General features: G+C 40.2%; 1 protein-coding gene across 1 annotated transcript in view; it reads left to right on the forward strand.

Moving 5' to 3' along the window:
• LOC134303073 (uncharacterized) overlaps positions 1–19,591 on the forward strand; it is a 127,753-nt gene extending 108,162 nt beyond the window's left edge. Inside the window, exon 12 of the mRNA XM_062988336.1 lies at positions 19,050–19,591. The gene's annotated coding sequence lies outside the window, so the exon portion shown is untranslated. The remainder of the gene's footprint in view (positions 1–19,049) is intronic.
• Positions 19,592–22,372: the final 2,781 nt, after the last annotated feature.

The following is a 22,372-nucleotide window of genomic DNA, read 5'->3' on the forward strand; positions in this document are numbered from 1 at the left end:
ACATTACACACACATGTACACATTACACACACATGCACACACATGCACACATTACACACACATGCTCACATTACACACACATGCACACATTACACACACATGTACACACTACACACACATGCACACACATGCACACATTACACACACATGCACACATTACACACACATGCTCACATTACACACACATGTACACATTACACACACATGGTCACACTACACACACATGCACACATTACACACACATGCTCACATTACACACACATGTACACATTACACACACATGCTCACACTACACACACATGCACACATTACACACACATGCTCACATTACACACACATGTACACATTACACACACATGTACACATTACACACACATGTACACATTACACACACATGCACACATTACACACACATGTACACATTACACACACATGTACACATTACACACACATGCTCACATTACACACACATGTACACATTACACACACATGCTCACATTACACACACATGCTCACATTACACACACATGTACACATTACACACACATGCACACATTACACACACATGCTCACAGTACACACACATGCTCACAGTACACACACATGCACACATTACACACACATACACTCATTACACACACATGCTCACATTACACACACATGCTCACACTACACACACATACACACATTATACACATGCACACACATACACACATTACACAGACATGCACGCATTACACACACATGCACACATTACACACACATACACACATTACACACACTACACACACATTACACACACATGCACACATTACACACACATGCTCACATTACACACACATGTACACATTACACACACATGCACACATTACACACACATGTACACATTACACACACATGTACACATTACACACACATGCACACATTACACACACATACTCACATTACACACACATGTACACATTACACACACATGCACACATTACACACACATGTACACATTACACACACATGTACACATTACACACACATGCACACATTACACACACATACTCACATTACACACACATGTACACATTACACACACATGCACACATTACACACACATGTACACATTACACACACATGTACACATTACACACACATGCACACATTACACACACATGCACACTACACACACATGTACACATTACACACACATGTACACATTACACACACATGCTCACATTACACACACATGCTCACATTACACACACATGTACACATTACACACACATGCACACATTACACACACATGTACACATTACACACACATGCACACATTACACACACATGCACACTACACACACATGTACACATTACACACACATGTACACATTACACACACATGCTCACATTACACACACATGCTCACATTACACACACATGTACACATTACACACACATGCTCACATTACACACACATGCACACATTACACACACATGTACACATTACACACACATGCACACATTACACACACATGCTCACATTACACACACATGTACACATTACACACACATGCACACATTACACACACATGCTCACATTACACACACATGTACACATTACACACACATGTACACATTACACACACATGATCACATTACACACACATGTACACACTACACACACATGCACACATTACACACACATGCTCACATTACACACACATGCTCACATTACACACACATGTACACATTACACACACATGCACACATTACACACACATGCACACTACACACACATGTACACATTACACACACATGTACACATTACACACACATGCACACATTACACACACATGTACACACTACACACACATGCACACACATGCACACATTACACACACATGCTCACATTACACACACATGCACACATTACACACACATGTACACACTACACACACATGCACACACATGCACACATTACACACACATGTACACATTACACACACATGTACACATTACACACACATGCTCACATTACACACACATGCTCACATTACACACACATGCTCACATTACACACACATGTACACACTACACACACATGCACACATGCACACATTACACACACATGCTCACATTACACACACATGTACACATTACACACACATGTACACATTACACACACATGCTCACATTACACACACATGTACACATTACACACACATGCACACATTACACACACATGCTCACATTACACACACATGCTCACATTACACACACATACACACATTACACACACATGTACACATTACACACACATGTACACATTACACACACATGCTCACATTACACACACATACACACATTACACACACATGTACACATTACACACACATGTACACATTACACACACATGTACACATTACACACACATGCACACATTACACACACATGCTCACATTACACACACATGCACACATTACACACACATGCTCACATTACACACACATGTACACATTACACACACATGTACACATTACACACACATGCTCACATTACACACACATGTACACATTACACACACATGCACACATTACACACACATGCTCACATTACACACACATGCTCACATTACACACACATGTACACATTACACACCCATGTACACATTACACACACATGCTCACATTACACACACATGTACACATTACACACACATGTACACATTACACACACATGCTCACATTACACACACATGTACACATTACACACACATGCTCACATTACACACACATGTACACATTACACACACATGTACACATTACACACACATGCACACACATGCACACATTACACACACATGCTCACATTACACACACATGCACACATTACACACATGTTCACACTACACACACATGCACACACATGCACACATTACACACACATGCACACATTACACACACATGCTCACATTACACACACATGTACACATTACACACACATGGTCACACTACACACACATGCACACATTACACACACATGCTCACATTACACACACATGTACACATTACACACACATGCTCACATTACACACACATGCACACATTACACACACATGCACACTACACACACATGTACACATTACACACACATGTACACATTACACACACATGCTCACATTACACACACATGTACACACTACACACACATGCACACACATGCACACATTACACACACATGCTCACATTACACACACATGCACACATTACACACACATGTACACATTACACACACATGCACACACATGCACACATTACACACACATGCTCACATTACACACACATGCACACATTACACACACATGTACACATTACACACACATGCACACACATGCACACATTACACACACATGCTCACATTACACACACATGCACACATTACACACACATGTACACATTACACACACATGCACACATTACACACACATGTACACACTACACACACATGCACACACATGCACACATTACACACACATGTACACATTACACACACATGTACACATTACACACACATGTACACATTACACACACATGTACACATTACACACACATGTACACATTACACACACATGTACACATTACACACACATGCACACATTACACACACATGTACACACTACACACACATGCACACACATGCACACATTACACACACATGCTCACATTACACACACATGCACACATTACACACACATGTACACATTACACACACATGCACACACATGCACACATTACACACACATGTACACATTACACACACATGTACACATTACACACACATGCTCACATTACACACACATGTACACATTACACACACATGTGCACATTACACACACATGTACACATTACACACACATGTACACATTACACACACATGTACACATTACACACCCATGTACACATTACACACACATGCTCACATTACACACACATGCTCACATTACACACACATGCTCACATTACACACACATGTACACATTACACACACATGCTCACATTACACACACATGTACACATTACACACACATGTTCACACTACACACACATGCACACATTACACACACATGCTCACATTACACACACATGTACACATTACACACACATGTACACATTACACACACATGTACACATTACACAAACATGCTCACATTACACACACATGCTCACAGTACACACACATGCTCACAGTACACACACATGCACACATTACACACACATACACTCATTACACACACATGCTCACATTACACACACATGCTCACACTACACACACATACACACATTATACACATGCACACACATACACACATTACACAGACATGCACGCATTACACACACATGCACACATTACACACACATACACACATTACACACACTACACACACATTACACACACATGCACACATTACACACACATGCTCACATTACACACACATGTACACATTACACACACATGCACACATTACACACACATGTACACATTACACACACATGTACACATTACACACACATGCACACATTACACACACATGCTCACATTACACACACATGTACACATTACACACACATGCTCACATTACACACACATGCTCACATTACACACACATGTACACATTACACACACATGCACACATTACACACACATGCACACATTACACACACATACTCACATTACACACACATGCTCACATTACACACACATGCACACATTACACACACATGCTCACATTACACACACATGTACACATTACACACACATGCACACATTACACACACATGCACACATTACACACACATACTCACATTACACACACATGTACACATTACACACACATGCACACATTACACACACATGTACACATTACACACACATGCACACATTACACACACATACTCACATTACACACACATGTACACATTACACACACATGCACACATTACACACACATGTACACATTACACACACATGCACACATTACACACACATACGTGTACACATTACACACACATGATCACATTACACACACATGTACACACTACACACACATGCACACACATGCACACATTACACACACATGCTCACATTACACACACATGCTCACATTACACACACATGTACACATTACACACACATGCACACATTACACACACATGCACACTACACACACATGTACACATTACACACACATGTACACATTACACACACATGCACACATTACACACACATGTACACACTACACACACATGCACACACATGCACACATTACACACACATGCTCACATTACACACACATGCACACATTACACACACATGTACACACTACACACACATGCACACACATGCACACATTACACACACATGTACACATTACACACACATGTACACATTACACACACATGTACACATTACACACACATGCTCACATTACACACACATGCTCACATTACACACACATGCTCACATTACACACACATGTACACACTACACACACATGCACACATGCACACATTACACACACATGTACACATTACACACCCATGTACACATTACACACACATGCTCACATTACACACACATGTACACATTACACACACATGTACACATTACACACACATGCTCACATTACACACACATGTACACATTACACACACATGTACACATTACACACACATGCTCACATTACACACACATGTACACATTACACACACATGTACACATTACACACACATGCACACACATGCACACATTACACACACATGCTCACATTACACACACATGCACACATTACACACACATGTACACACTACACACACATGCACACACATGCACACATTACACACACATGCACACATTACACACACATGCTCACATTACACACACATGTACACATTACACACACATGGTCACACTACACACACATGCACACATTACACACACATGCTCACATTACACACACATGTACACATTACACACACATGCTCACATTACACACACATGTACACATTACACACACATGCTCACACTACACACACATGCACACATTACACACACATGCTCACATTACACACACATGTACACATTACACACACATGTACACATTACACACACATGTACACATTACACACACATGCACACATTACACACACATGTACACATTACACACACATGTACACATTACACACACATGCTCACATTACACACACATGTACACATTACACACACATGCTCACATTACACACACATGCTCACATTACACACACATGTACACATTACACACACATGCACACATTACACACACATGCTCACAGTTTACACACATGCTCACAGTACACACACATGCACACATTACACACACATACACTCATTACACACACATGCTCACATTACACACACATGCTCACACTACACACACATACACACATTATACACATGCACACACATACACACATTACACAGACATGCACGCATTACACACACATGCACACATTACACACACATACACACATTACACACACTACACACACATTACACACACATGCACACATTACACACACATGCTCACATTACACACACATGTACACATTACACACACATGCACACATTACACACACATGTACACATTACACACACATGCACACATTACACACACATACTCACATTACACACACATGTACACATTACACAAACATGCACACATTACACACACATGCACACATTACACACACATACTCACATTACACACACATGTACACATTACACACACATGCACACATTACACACACATGTACACATTACACACACATGTACACATTACACACACATGCACACATTACACACACATACTCACATTACACACACATGTACACATTACACACACATGCACACATTACACACACATGTACACATTACACACACATGTACACATTACACACACATGCACACATTACACACACATACTCACATTACACACACATGTACACAGTACACACACATGCACACATTACACACACATGCACACATTACACACACATACTCACATTACACACACATGTACACATTACACACACATGCACACATTACACACACATGTACACATTACACACACATGTACACATTACACACACATGTACACATTACACACACATGCACACATTACACACACATGCACACTACACACACATGTACACATTACACACACATGTACACATTACACACACATGCTCACATTACACACACATGCTCACATTACACACACATGTACACATTACACACACATGCACACATTACACACACATGTACACATTACACACACATGCACACATTACACACACATGCTCACATTACACACACATGTACACATTACACACACATGCACACATTACACACACATGCTCACATTACACACACATGTACACATTACACACACATGTACACATTACACACACATGATCACATTACACACACATGTACACACTACACACACATGCACACACATGCACACATTACACACACATGCTCACATTACACACACATGCTCACATTACACACACATGTACACATTACACACACATGCACACATTACACACACATGCACACTACACACACATGTACACATTACACACACATGTACACATTACACACACATGCACACATTACACACACATGTACACACTACACACACATGCACACACATGCACACATTACACACACATGCTCACATTACACACACATGCACACATTACACACACATGTACACACTACACACACATGCACACACATGCACACATTACACACACATGTACACATTACACACACATGTACACATTACACACACATGCTCACATTACACACACATGCTCACATTACACACACATACTCACATTACACACACATGTACACACTACACACACATGCACACATGCACACATTACACACACATGCTCACATTACACACACATGTACACATTACACACACATGTACACATTACACACACATGCTCACATTACACACACATGTACACATTACACACACATGCTCACATTACACACACATGTACACATTACACACCCATGTACACATTACACACACATGCTCACATTACACACACATGTACACATTACACACACATGTACACATTACACACACATGCTCACATTACACACACATGTACACATTACACACACATGTACACATTACACACACATGTACACATTACACACACATGCACACACATGCACACATTACACACACATGCTCACATTACACACACATGCACACATTACACACATGTTCACACTACACACACATGCACACACATGCACACATTACACACACATGCACACATTACACACACATGCTCACATTACACACACATGTACACATTACACACACATGGTCACACTACACACACATGCACACATTACACACACATGCTCACATTACACACACATGTACACATTACACACACATGTACACATTACACACACATTACACACACATGCACACATTACACACACATGCTCACATTACACACACATGCACACATTACACACATGTTCACACTACACACACATGCACACACATGCACACATTACACACACATGCTCACATTACACACACATGTACACATTACACACACCTGCACACATTACACACACATGCACACATTACACACACATGCTCACATTACACACACATGCACACATTACACACACATGCACACATTACACACACATGTGCACATTACACACACATGTACACATTACACACACATGTACACATTACACACACATGCTCACATTACACACACATGCTCACATTACACACACATGTACACATTACACACACATGCACACATTACACACACATGCACACTACACACACATGTACACATTACACACACATGTACACATTACACACACATGCTCACATTACACACACATGCTCACATTACACACACATGTACACATTACACACACATGCACGCATTACACACACATGCACACTACACACACATGTACACATTACACACACATGTACACATTACACACACATGCTCACATTACACACACATGTACACACTACACACACATGCACACACATGCACACATTACACACACATGCTCACATTACACACACATGCTCACATTACACACACATGTACACATTACACACACATGCACACATTACACACACATGCACACTACACACACATGTACACATTACCCACACATGTACACATTACACACACATGCACACATTACACACACATGTACACACTACACACACATGTACACATTACACACACATGTACACATTACACACACTTGCACACATTACACACACATGCTCACATTACACACACATGCACACATTACACACACATGTACACACTACACACACATGCACACACATGCACACATTACACACACATGTACACATTACACACACATGTACACATTACACACACATGCTCACATTACACACACATGCTCACATTACACACACATGCTCACATTACACACACATGTACACATTACACACCCATGTACACATTACACACACATGCTCACATTACACACACATGTACACATTACACACACATGCTCACACTACACACACATGCACACATTACACAAACATGCTCACATTACACACACATGTACACATTACACACACATGCTCACATTACACACCCATGTACACATTACACACACATGCTCACATTACACACACATGTACACATTACACACACATGCTCACACTACACACACATGCACACATTACACACACATGCTCACATTACACACACATGTACACATTACACACACATGTACACATTACACACACATGTACACATTACACACACATGCTCACAGTACACACACATGCTCACAGTACACACACATGCTCACACTACACACACATACACACATTATACACATGCACACACATACACACATTACACAGACATGCACGCATTACACACACATGCACACATTACACACACATTACACACACATACACACATTACACACACTACACACATTACACACACATGCACACATTACACACACATGCTCACATTACACACACATGTACACATTACACACACATGCACACATTACACACACATGTACACATTACACACACATGTACACATTACACACACATGCACACATTACACACACATACTCACATTACACACACATGTACACATTACACACACATGCACACATTACACACACATGCACACATTACACACACATACTCACGTTACACACACATGTACACATTACACACACATGCACACATTACACACACATGTACACATTACACACACATGTACACATTACACACACATGTACACATTACACACACATACTCACATTACACACACATGTACACATTACACACACATGCACACATTACACACACATACTCACATTACACACACATGCACACATTACACACACATGCACACATTACACACACATACTCACGTTACACACACATGTACACATTACACACACATGTACACATTACACACACATGCACACATTACACACACATACTCACATTACACACACATGTACACATTACACACACATGCACACATTACACACACATGTACACATTACACACACATGTACACATTACACACACATGCACACATTACACACACATACTCACATTACACACACATGTACACATTACACACACATGCACACATTACACACACATGCACACATTACACACACATGTACACATTACACACACATGTACACATTACACACACATGTACACATTACACACACATGCTCACATTACACACACATGTACACATTACACACACATGCACACATTACACACACATGTACACATTACACACACATGTACACATTACACACACATACTCACATTACACACACATGTACACATTACACACACATGTACACATTACACACACATACTCACATTACACACACATGTACACATTACACACACATGTACACATTACACACACATGTACACATTACACACACATACTCACATTACACACACATGTACACATTACACACACATGTACACATTACACACACATACTCACATTACACACACATGTACACATTACACACACATGTACACATTACACACACATGTACACATTACACACACATGTACACATTACACACACATACTCACATTACACACACATGTACACATTACACACACATGTACACATTACACACACATACTCACATTACACACACATGCACACATTACACACACATGTACACATTACACACACATGTACACATTACACACACATGCACACATTACACACACATACTCACATTACACACACATGTACACATTACACACACATGCACACATTACACACACATGCACACATTACACACACATGTACACATTACACACACATGTACACATTACACACACATGTACACATTACACACACATGCTCACATTACACACACATGTACACATTACACACACATGCACACATTACACACACATGTACACATTACACACACATGCTCACATTACACACACATGTACACATTACACACACATGCACACATTACACACACATGTACACATTACACACACATGTACACATTACACACACATGCTCACATTACACACACATGTACACATTACACACACATGCACACATTACACACACATGTACACATTACACACACATGTACACATTACACACACATACTCACATTACACACACATGTACACATTACACACACATGCTCACATTACACACACATGTACACATTACACACACATGCACACATTACACACACATGTACACATTACACACACATGTACACATTACACACACATGTACACATTACACACACATGCTCACATTACACACACATGTACACATTACACACACATGCACACATTACACACACATGTACACATTACACACACATGCACACATTACACACACATACTCACATTACACACACATGTACACATTACACACACATGCACACATTACACACACATGTACACATTACACACACATGTACACATTACACACACATACTCACATTACACACACATGTACACATTACACACACATGCACACATTACACACACATGTACACATTACACACACATGTACACATTACACACACATGTACACATTACACACACATGCACACATTACACACACATGCACACTACACACACATGTACACATTACACACACATGCTCACATTACACACACACGCTCACATTACACACACATGTACACATTACACACACATACTCACATTACACACACATGCTCACATTACACACACATGCACACATTACACACACATGCTCACATTACACACACATGCTCACATTACACACACATGTACACATTACACACACATGCACACATTACACACACATGCACACATTACACACACATACTCACATTACACACACATGTACACATTACACACACATGCACACATTACACACACATGTACACATTACACACACATGTACACATTACACACACATGTACACATTACACACACATGCACACATTACACACACATGCACACTACACACACATGTACACATTACACACACATGCTCACATTACACACACACGCTCACATTACACACACATGTACACATTACACACACATGCACACATTACACACACACGCTCACATTACACACACATGTACACATTACACACACATGTACACATTACACACACATGCTCACATTACACACACATGCTCACATTACACACACATGTACACATTACACACACATGCACACATTACACACACACGCTCACATTACACACACATGTACACATTACACACACATGCACACATTACACACACACGCTCACATTACACACACATGTACACATTACACACACATGCACACATTACACACACATGCACACTACACACACATGTACACATTACACACACATGCTCACATTACACACACATGCTCACATTACACACACATGTACACATTACACACACATGCACACATTACACACACACGCTCACATTACACACACATGTACACATTACACACACATGCTCACATTACACACACATGTACACATTACACACACATGCACACATTACACACACATGCACACTACACACACATGTACACATTACACACACATGTACACATTACACACACATGCTCACATTACACACACATGCTCACATTACACACACATGTACACATTACACACACATGCACACATTACACACACATGTACACATTACACACACATGTACACATTACACACACATGCACACATTACACACACATGCACACTACACACACATGTACACATTACACACACATGTACACATTACACACACATGCTCACATTACACACACATGTACACACTACACACACATGCACACACATGCACACATTACACACACATGCTCACATTACACACACATGCTCACATTACACACACATGTACACATTACACACACATGCACACATTACACACACATGCACACTACACACACATGTACACATTACACACACATGTACACATTACACACACATGCACACATTACACACACATGTACACACTACACACACATGCACACACATGCACACATTACACACACATGCTCACATTACACACACATGCACACATTACACACACATGTACACACTACACACACATGCACACACATGCACACATTACGCACACATGTACACATTACACACACATGTACACACTACACACACATGCTCACATTACACACACATGCTCACATTACACACACATGCTCACATTACACACACATGTACACACTACACACACATGCACACACATGCACACATTACACACCCATGTACACATTACACACACATGCTCACATTACACACACATGTACACATTACACACACATGTACACATTACACACACATGCTCACATTACACACACATGTACACATTACACACACATGTACACATTACACACACATGCTCACATTACACACACATGTACACATTACACACACATGTACACATTACACACACATGCTCACATTACACACACATGCTCACATTACACACACATGCACACATTACACACACATGCTCACATTACACACACATGCACACATTACACACACATGTACACACTACACACACATGCACACACATGCACACATTACACACACATGCACACATTACACACACATGCTCACATTACACACACATGTACACATTACACACACATGGTCACACTACACACACATGCACACATTACACACACATGCTCACATTACACACACATGTACACATTACACACACATGTACACATTACACACACATGCACACATTACACACACATGTACACATTACACACACATGTACACATTACACACACATGTACACATTACACACACATGCTCACATTACACACACATGCACACATTACACACACATGTACACATTACACACACATGTACACATTACACACACATGCACACATTACACACACATGCTCACAGTACACACACATGTACACATTACACACACATGCACACATTACACACACATGCTCACAGTACACACACATGTACACATTACACACACCTGCACACATTACACACACATGCACACATTACACACACATGCTCACATTACACACACATGCACACATTACACACACATGCACACATTACACACACATGTGCACATTACACACACATGTACACATTACACACACATGTACACATTACACACACATGCTCACATTACACACACATGCTCACATTACACACACATGTACACATTACACACACATGCACACATTACACACACATGCACACTACACACACATGTACACATTACACACACATGTACACATTACACACACATGCTCACATTACACACACATGCTCACATTACACACACATGTACACATTACACACACATGCACGCATTACACACACATGCACACTACACACACATGTACACATTACACACACATGTACACATTACACACACATGCTCACATTACACACACATGTACACACTACACACACATGCACACACATGCACACATTACACACACATGCTCACATTACACACACATGCTCACATTACACACACATGTACACATTACACACACATGCACACATTACACACACATGCACACTACACACACATGTACACATTACACACACATGTACACATTACACACACATGCACACATTACACACACATGTACACACTACACACACATGCACACACATGCACACATTACACACACATGCTCACATTACACACACATGCACACATTACACACACATGTACACACTACACACACATGCACACACATGCACACATTACACACACATGTACACATTACACACACATGTACACATTACACACACATGCTCACATTACACACACATGCTCACATTACACACACATGCTCACATTACACACACATGTACACATTACACACCCATGTACACATTACACACACATGCTCACATTACACACACATGTACACATTACACACACATGCTCACACTACACACACATGCACACATTACACACACATGCTCACATTACACACACATGTACACATTACACACACATGTACACATTACACACACATGTACACATTACACACACATGTACACATTACACACACATGCTCACATTACACACACATGCTCACATTACACACACATGTACACATTACACACACATGCACACATTACACACACATGCTCACAGTACACACACATGCTCACAGTACACACACATGCTCACAGTACACACACATGCTCACACTACACACACATACACACATTACACACATGCACACACATACACACATTACACAGACATGCACGCATTACACACACATGCACACATTACACACACATTACACACACATACACACATTACACACACTACACACACATTACACACACATGCACACATTACACACACATACTCACATTACACACACATGTACACATTACACACACATGCACACATTACACACACATGTACACATTACACACACATGTACACATTACACACACATGCACACATTACACACACATACTCACATTACACACACATGTACACATTACACACACATGCACACATTACACACACATGTACACATTACACACACATGTACACATTACACACACATGCACACATTACACACACATGTACACATTACACACACATGCACATTACACACACATGTACACATTACACACACATGTACACATTACACACACATGTACACATTACACACACATGCTCACATTACACACACATGTACACATTACACACACATGCACACATTACACACACATGCACACATTACACACACATGTACACATTACACACACATGTACACATTACACACACATGCACACATTACACACACATGCTCACATTACACACACATGTACACATTACACACACATGCACACATTACACACACATGCACACATTACACACACATGTACACATTACACACACATGCACACATTACACACACATACTCACATTACACACACATGTACACATTACACACACATGCACACATTACACACACATGTACACATTACACACACATGCTCACATTACACACACATGCTCACATTACACACACATGCTCACATTACACACACATGTACACATTACACACATGCACACACATACACACATTACACAGACATGCACGCATTACACACACATGCACACATTACACACACATTACACACACATACACACATTACACACACTACACACACATTACACACACATGCACACATTACACACACATGCTCACATTACACACACATGTACACATTACACACACATGCACACATTACACACACATGTACACATTACACACACATGTACACATTACACACACATGCACACATTACACACACATACTCACATTACACACACATGTACACATTACACACACATGCACACATTACACACACATGCACACATTACACACACATACTCACATTACACACACATGTACACATTACACACACATGCACACATTACACACACATACTCACATTACACACACATGTACACATTACACACACATGTACACATTACACACACATGCACACATTACACACACATACTCACATTACACACACATGTACACATTACACACACATGCACACATTACACACACATGCACACATTACACACACATACTCACATTACACACACATGTACACATTACACACACATGCACACATTACACACACATGTACACATTACACACACATGTACACATTACACACACATGCACACATTACACACACATACTCACATTACACACACATGTACACATTACACACACATGCACACATTACACACACATGCACACATTACACACACATGTACACATTACACACACATGCACACATTACACACACATGCTCACATTACACACACATGCACACATTACACACACATGTACACATTACACACACATGTACACATTACACACACATGTACACATTACACACACATGCACACATTACACACACATACTCACATTACACACACATGTACACATTACACACACATGCACACATTACACACACATGTACACATTACACACACATGTACACATTACACACACATGTACACATTACACACACATGCACACATTACACACACATACTCACATTACACACACATGTACACATTACACACACATGCACACATTACACACACATGTACACATTACACACACATGTACACATTACACACACATGTACACATTACACACACATGTACACATTACACACACATGCACACATTACACACACATACTCACATTACACACACATGTACACATTACACACACATGCACACATTACACACACATGTACACATTACACACACATGTACACATTACACACACATGTACACATTACACACACATGCACACATTACACACACATACTCACATTACACACACATGTACACATTACACACACATGCACACATTACACACACATGCACACATTACACACACATGTACACATTACACACACATGCACACATTACACACACATACTCACATTACACACACATGTACACATTACACACACATGCACACATTACACACACATGTACACATTACACACACATGCTCACATTACACACACATGCTCACATTACACACACATGCTCACATTACACACACATGCACACATTACACACACATGCACACATTACACACACATGCACACATTACACACACATGTACACATTACACACACATGTACACATTACACACACATGTACACATTACACACACATGTACACATTACACACACATGTACACATTACACACACATGCACACATTACACACACATGCACACATTACACACACATGCACACATTACACACACATGCACACATTACACACACATGCACACATTACACACACATGCTCACATTACACACACATGCACACATTACACACACATGTACACATTACACACACATGTACACATTACACACACATGTACACATTACACACACATGTACACATTACACACACATGCTCACATTACACACACATGCACACATTACACACACATGCACACATTACACACACATTACACACACATACACACATTACACACACTACACACACATTACACACATGCACACATTACACACACATTATTGTGGAATCAGAGCTGCTCATTAGCAGAACTTCATCTGTATCAGGGTTCTTCAGTGAACAATGAATCATGTAAAATGTTCTATCATTGTTCCAGCTGGTGTGTGTGTGTGTGTGTGTGTGTGTGTGTGTGTGTGTGTGTGTGCTGGTGTTTATACTGGTTATGATTGTGTTGAGTCTGATAGGTGACTGAAACATCTGATCATGTCTGATCTCTTCCACAGCTTCTGATTCTAATACACATTGTAAGAAGATGAAGAGCAGTGAAGATAAACACCATCTACTCTCCACACTCAGATTATACATGGTGACACTTTGTTCAGCTTCTTGCTGCTCAAATCTGTAAACATGCTTTCTGTCAGTTTGTTGTCGAGGCAATTAAGGGATTAAAAACCTTGCTCAAGGGCCCAACAGTGGCAACCTGGCATTAAAGCAATAAACTACAATAACGATTATTCTACAACAGATTAAAATGATGAGAAACAAAGTGATGATTCTTATTAATGATGTTAAATATAGAAGATGATGATAATGTCAGTATTTGATAAAAGATGCAGCAAGTGTAGCAGTTCTGTTAATGACTAATAATAATATTAATAATAACACTAATATATCATGAGTGATATTTTGAATGAACCTTGTGTTCATCTTACCTTTAATGACTGGAACTACTGTATCATTACATTTTGGGAATATTTTATGTGGAGTTTATATTCTTAATAACTTTTATCTTCCTGTAGTAATGCAGTGCAGTAAAAAAAAGTATTTACCTCATTTTCTAATTTTCTCTACTTTTGCATTTGTCGCACTTGGACTGTATGTGTCAGACCGTAAAACAAATTGTATTATACAAGATCAAATAAACACAAAATGTTTCAAACAATGGTTTCATTTATTTACAAAAATGATGTGTGTGGCCCTATGAGGAAAAGTAACCGCACCCTTAGCTACTAAATCAAGCAGTTAACCAAATTCTATTGACTACCAGGTTTAAATGACTAACCACACTCGGGCATGATTACTGCCATATATTTTAAATCTAAACATCACTTAAATCTACCAGTTTGAAGAGGAATACAAAGCCATTGCTAAGGCTCTAGGACTCCCACAAACCACAGTGAGATCCATTATGCACAAATTGTAAAAAACCTAAAAAACAGTAGAGAACTTTCCTATGTGGCCGGTTTACTAAAACCTTCATGAGGAACACATTGATGACTCTCACAGGAGGCTACAAAAGAACACAGAAGAACATCTAAAGAACTTCATGTCTCAGTTGAGGTCAATGTACACGATTCCACCAAAATAAAGACACTGAACAAAAATGATGTCCATGAGAGAATTAAAAGGAGCAAACTACTGCTGACTGAAAATAACATAAAGGCTGATCACATTTAGGTGTGTTTCCCCCTAATATGTTCAGTTGAGTAAATAATCAGGCTTCACGTCTTTAAAAGACAATAACAAAAACCTGATAGATGAAAACCTTCAGCTTTTATTTTTATTAGTTGGTTACAGGTAAAATTGTATTTTGTTCGATTATGTTTGCTTGTACACTGTTGTGTCTTGGTACATGAACTGTAAAAGCAAGTCTTTAAAATAATGCACACGACAGCAAGCTCGATCACTCTTCTTTATTATCCGCCATACTACTTCTCCCTTCATCTCCTCTTTATTTCTTTTCTAACAGTGCCACCAACTGGTCAAACCAAGTAACAGTATTTATGAACATGTACTTTTCAGAATGTAACACAATACATGAATACTGTATACAGAACACAACATTTTCCCCCTTTGTAAAAAATTTAAGTATGTATCATTTAAGCATTGTCATAACATAACTAAATATGCAGTTTTGTTTTTTTCTAACTCAGCACTGTAAACAACATCAAACAGAAACAACACACTGTTAAACAAAACCTGGTTCTTTACCACAACTTTCTATCATTTGTATTATTACTTTGGGTTCAGGTGTTATAGTCTTTTAACCAGGCTGGTGGTCTCCGTTTACGCTGGTTTACTCTCTGGTTGTCTACTGCAATTCTGGGAGATGAAACAGAACTGTGTTCCTCTGTTTGTATAGGTATTTGATTAGGTAGCATTGCTAGGTGCACTGCATCCCACGAATGTCCATCACTTAAATTGTAGCTGTGTTTCCCTTTCTTTTCCAGGATCTTAAGTGGACCTGTGAATTTCGACTGTCCTTTGTTGACATGAGTCGGTTTTCTAACTCGAACCATATCACCTTCTTTAAACAATGGTGTTTTGGCACAACGTTTAATGTCTGTATATGTTTTCATCTTTAGTTGTTTTTCCTCAACTCTGTGTCGCAGTTCATTATCTGCACAGCCAGTTTTGCTAAGGATGTTGAGCTTGGTTCTCATTTGTCTCCCAAAGAGAAGTTGAAAAGGGGACTTGCCTGTTGTGGCATGAGGTGTAGCTCGGTAATTCTGTAGGAATTCAGTCACAAAAGCTTTCCAAGGAACCTTCTCCCTCTCAGCTGTTAGAATGGTCTCTTTCAGCACTTTATTCCAACGCTCTACTGCACCATTTCCCTCTGGATGATATATAGTTGTACGGATATGTTTAACATTTCTTTCTTGCAGGAATTGTTGAAACTGTGAAGACCGAAATTGTGGGCCATTATCCGTTACTATCTCCACTGGGTTACCTTTTTGGCTGAAAACGGACCTTAGAAAGGACAGAACAGCATTAGTCGTCACTTGTGGTGCAAAAGCTACTTCAGGCCATTTTGAATAATAATCCACTAAGGTTAAGACAAATTTGCAATCGGTTGGTCCTGTTTGGAACGGGCCAACAATGTCCATGGCTATTTTCTGCCAAGGTCCATCAGGAAATGGAACAGGTGTTATTAGGAGACCTACGGTAGCTGGTGAATGCACCCCGAGTTCCCAGCGAAGTAGGTCTTACAGAGCAAGGCAAACAAAGGCCTTAAGTGGCAGGAGGACCAATTAGGGCTGATCACCCACGGCTGCGGAGTTGGCTATTTAAGCCAGCTCTGCGCAGCAGTGGGTGTCGCACCTTTTGTTTGTTTTCCCGGTTTGTCAGTGGCAGTTCGTCCGCGCTTTCTAGGGTTTAGAGGGTATCCCCTGGTGGCATCGCCATTAGGGTGTGTAGACTGGAAGGTCGAGGTACTTCTTTATTTTCACCTTAGAATTTAGCGTGGTGCGACGCCGTGCAGCCCTTGCGCTGCCTTTTGTTTATCGGTCAGCGTTAGCAATGCTGCTACGCTACCAGCCTTCTTGCTGGAAGCGGTTTGCCCGCAACCCCTATTAACCAGGCAGTAATCAGATTCAGTTACCACTGGGTGGCGACGCTGTTAAGCGTGCGGCTGGAGCGTGGCATTCCCCGGTTCGAATCCTCACTTGTGTCTGGGAAAACTAAAAGTATTCTCTTCTCTCTTTTCAGATCGGCGTTATTCCTCAGCGGTGTTCCCCCGGCGAGGTCACGTCGATCGCGAACATTTGTAGACTCCCGTGGTTCGGGAGTTAGTGTCATTTCGACAGCCATCAGATTCAGTAACCAC

Source organism: Trichomycterus rosablanca, chromosome 2 (assembly GCF_030014385.1).
Source record: "Trichomycterus rosablanca isolate fTriRos1 chromosome 2, fTriRos1.hap1, whole genome shotgun sequence".
NCBI classification, from domain to species: domain Eukaryota; kingdom Metazoa; phylum Chordata; class Actinopteri; order Siluriformes; family Trichomycteridae; genus Trichomycterus; species Trichomycterus rosablanca.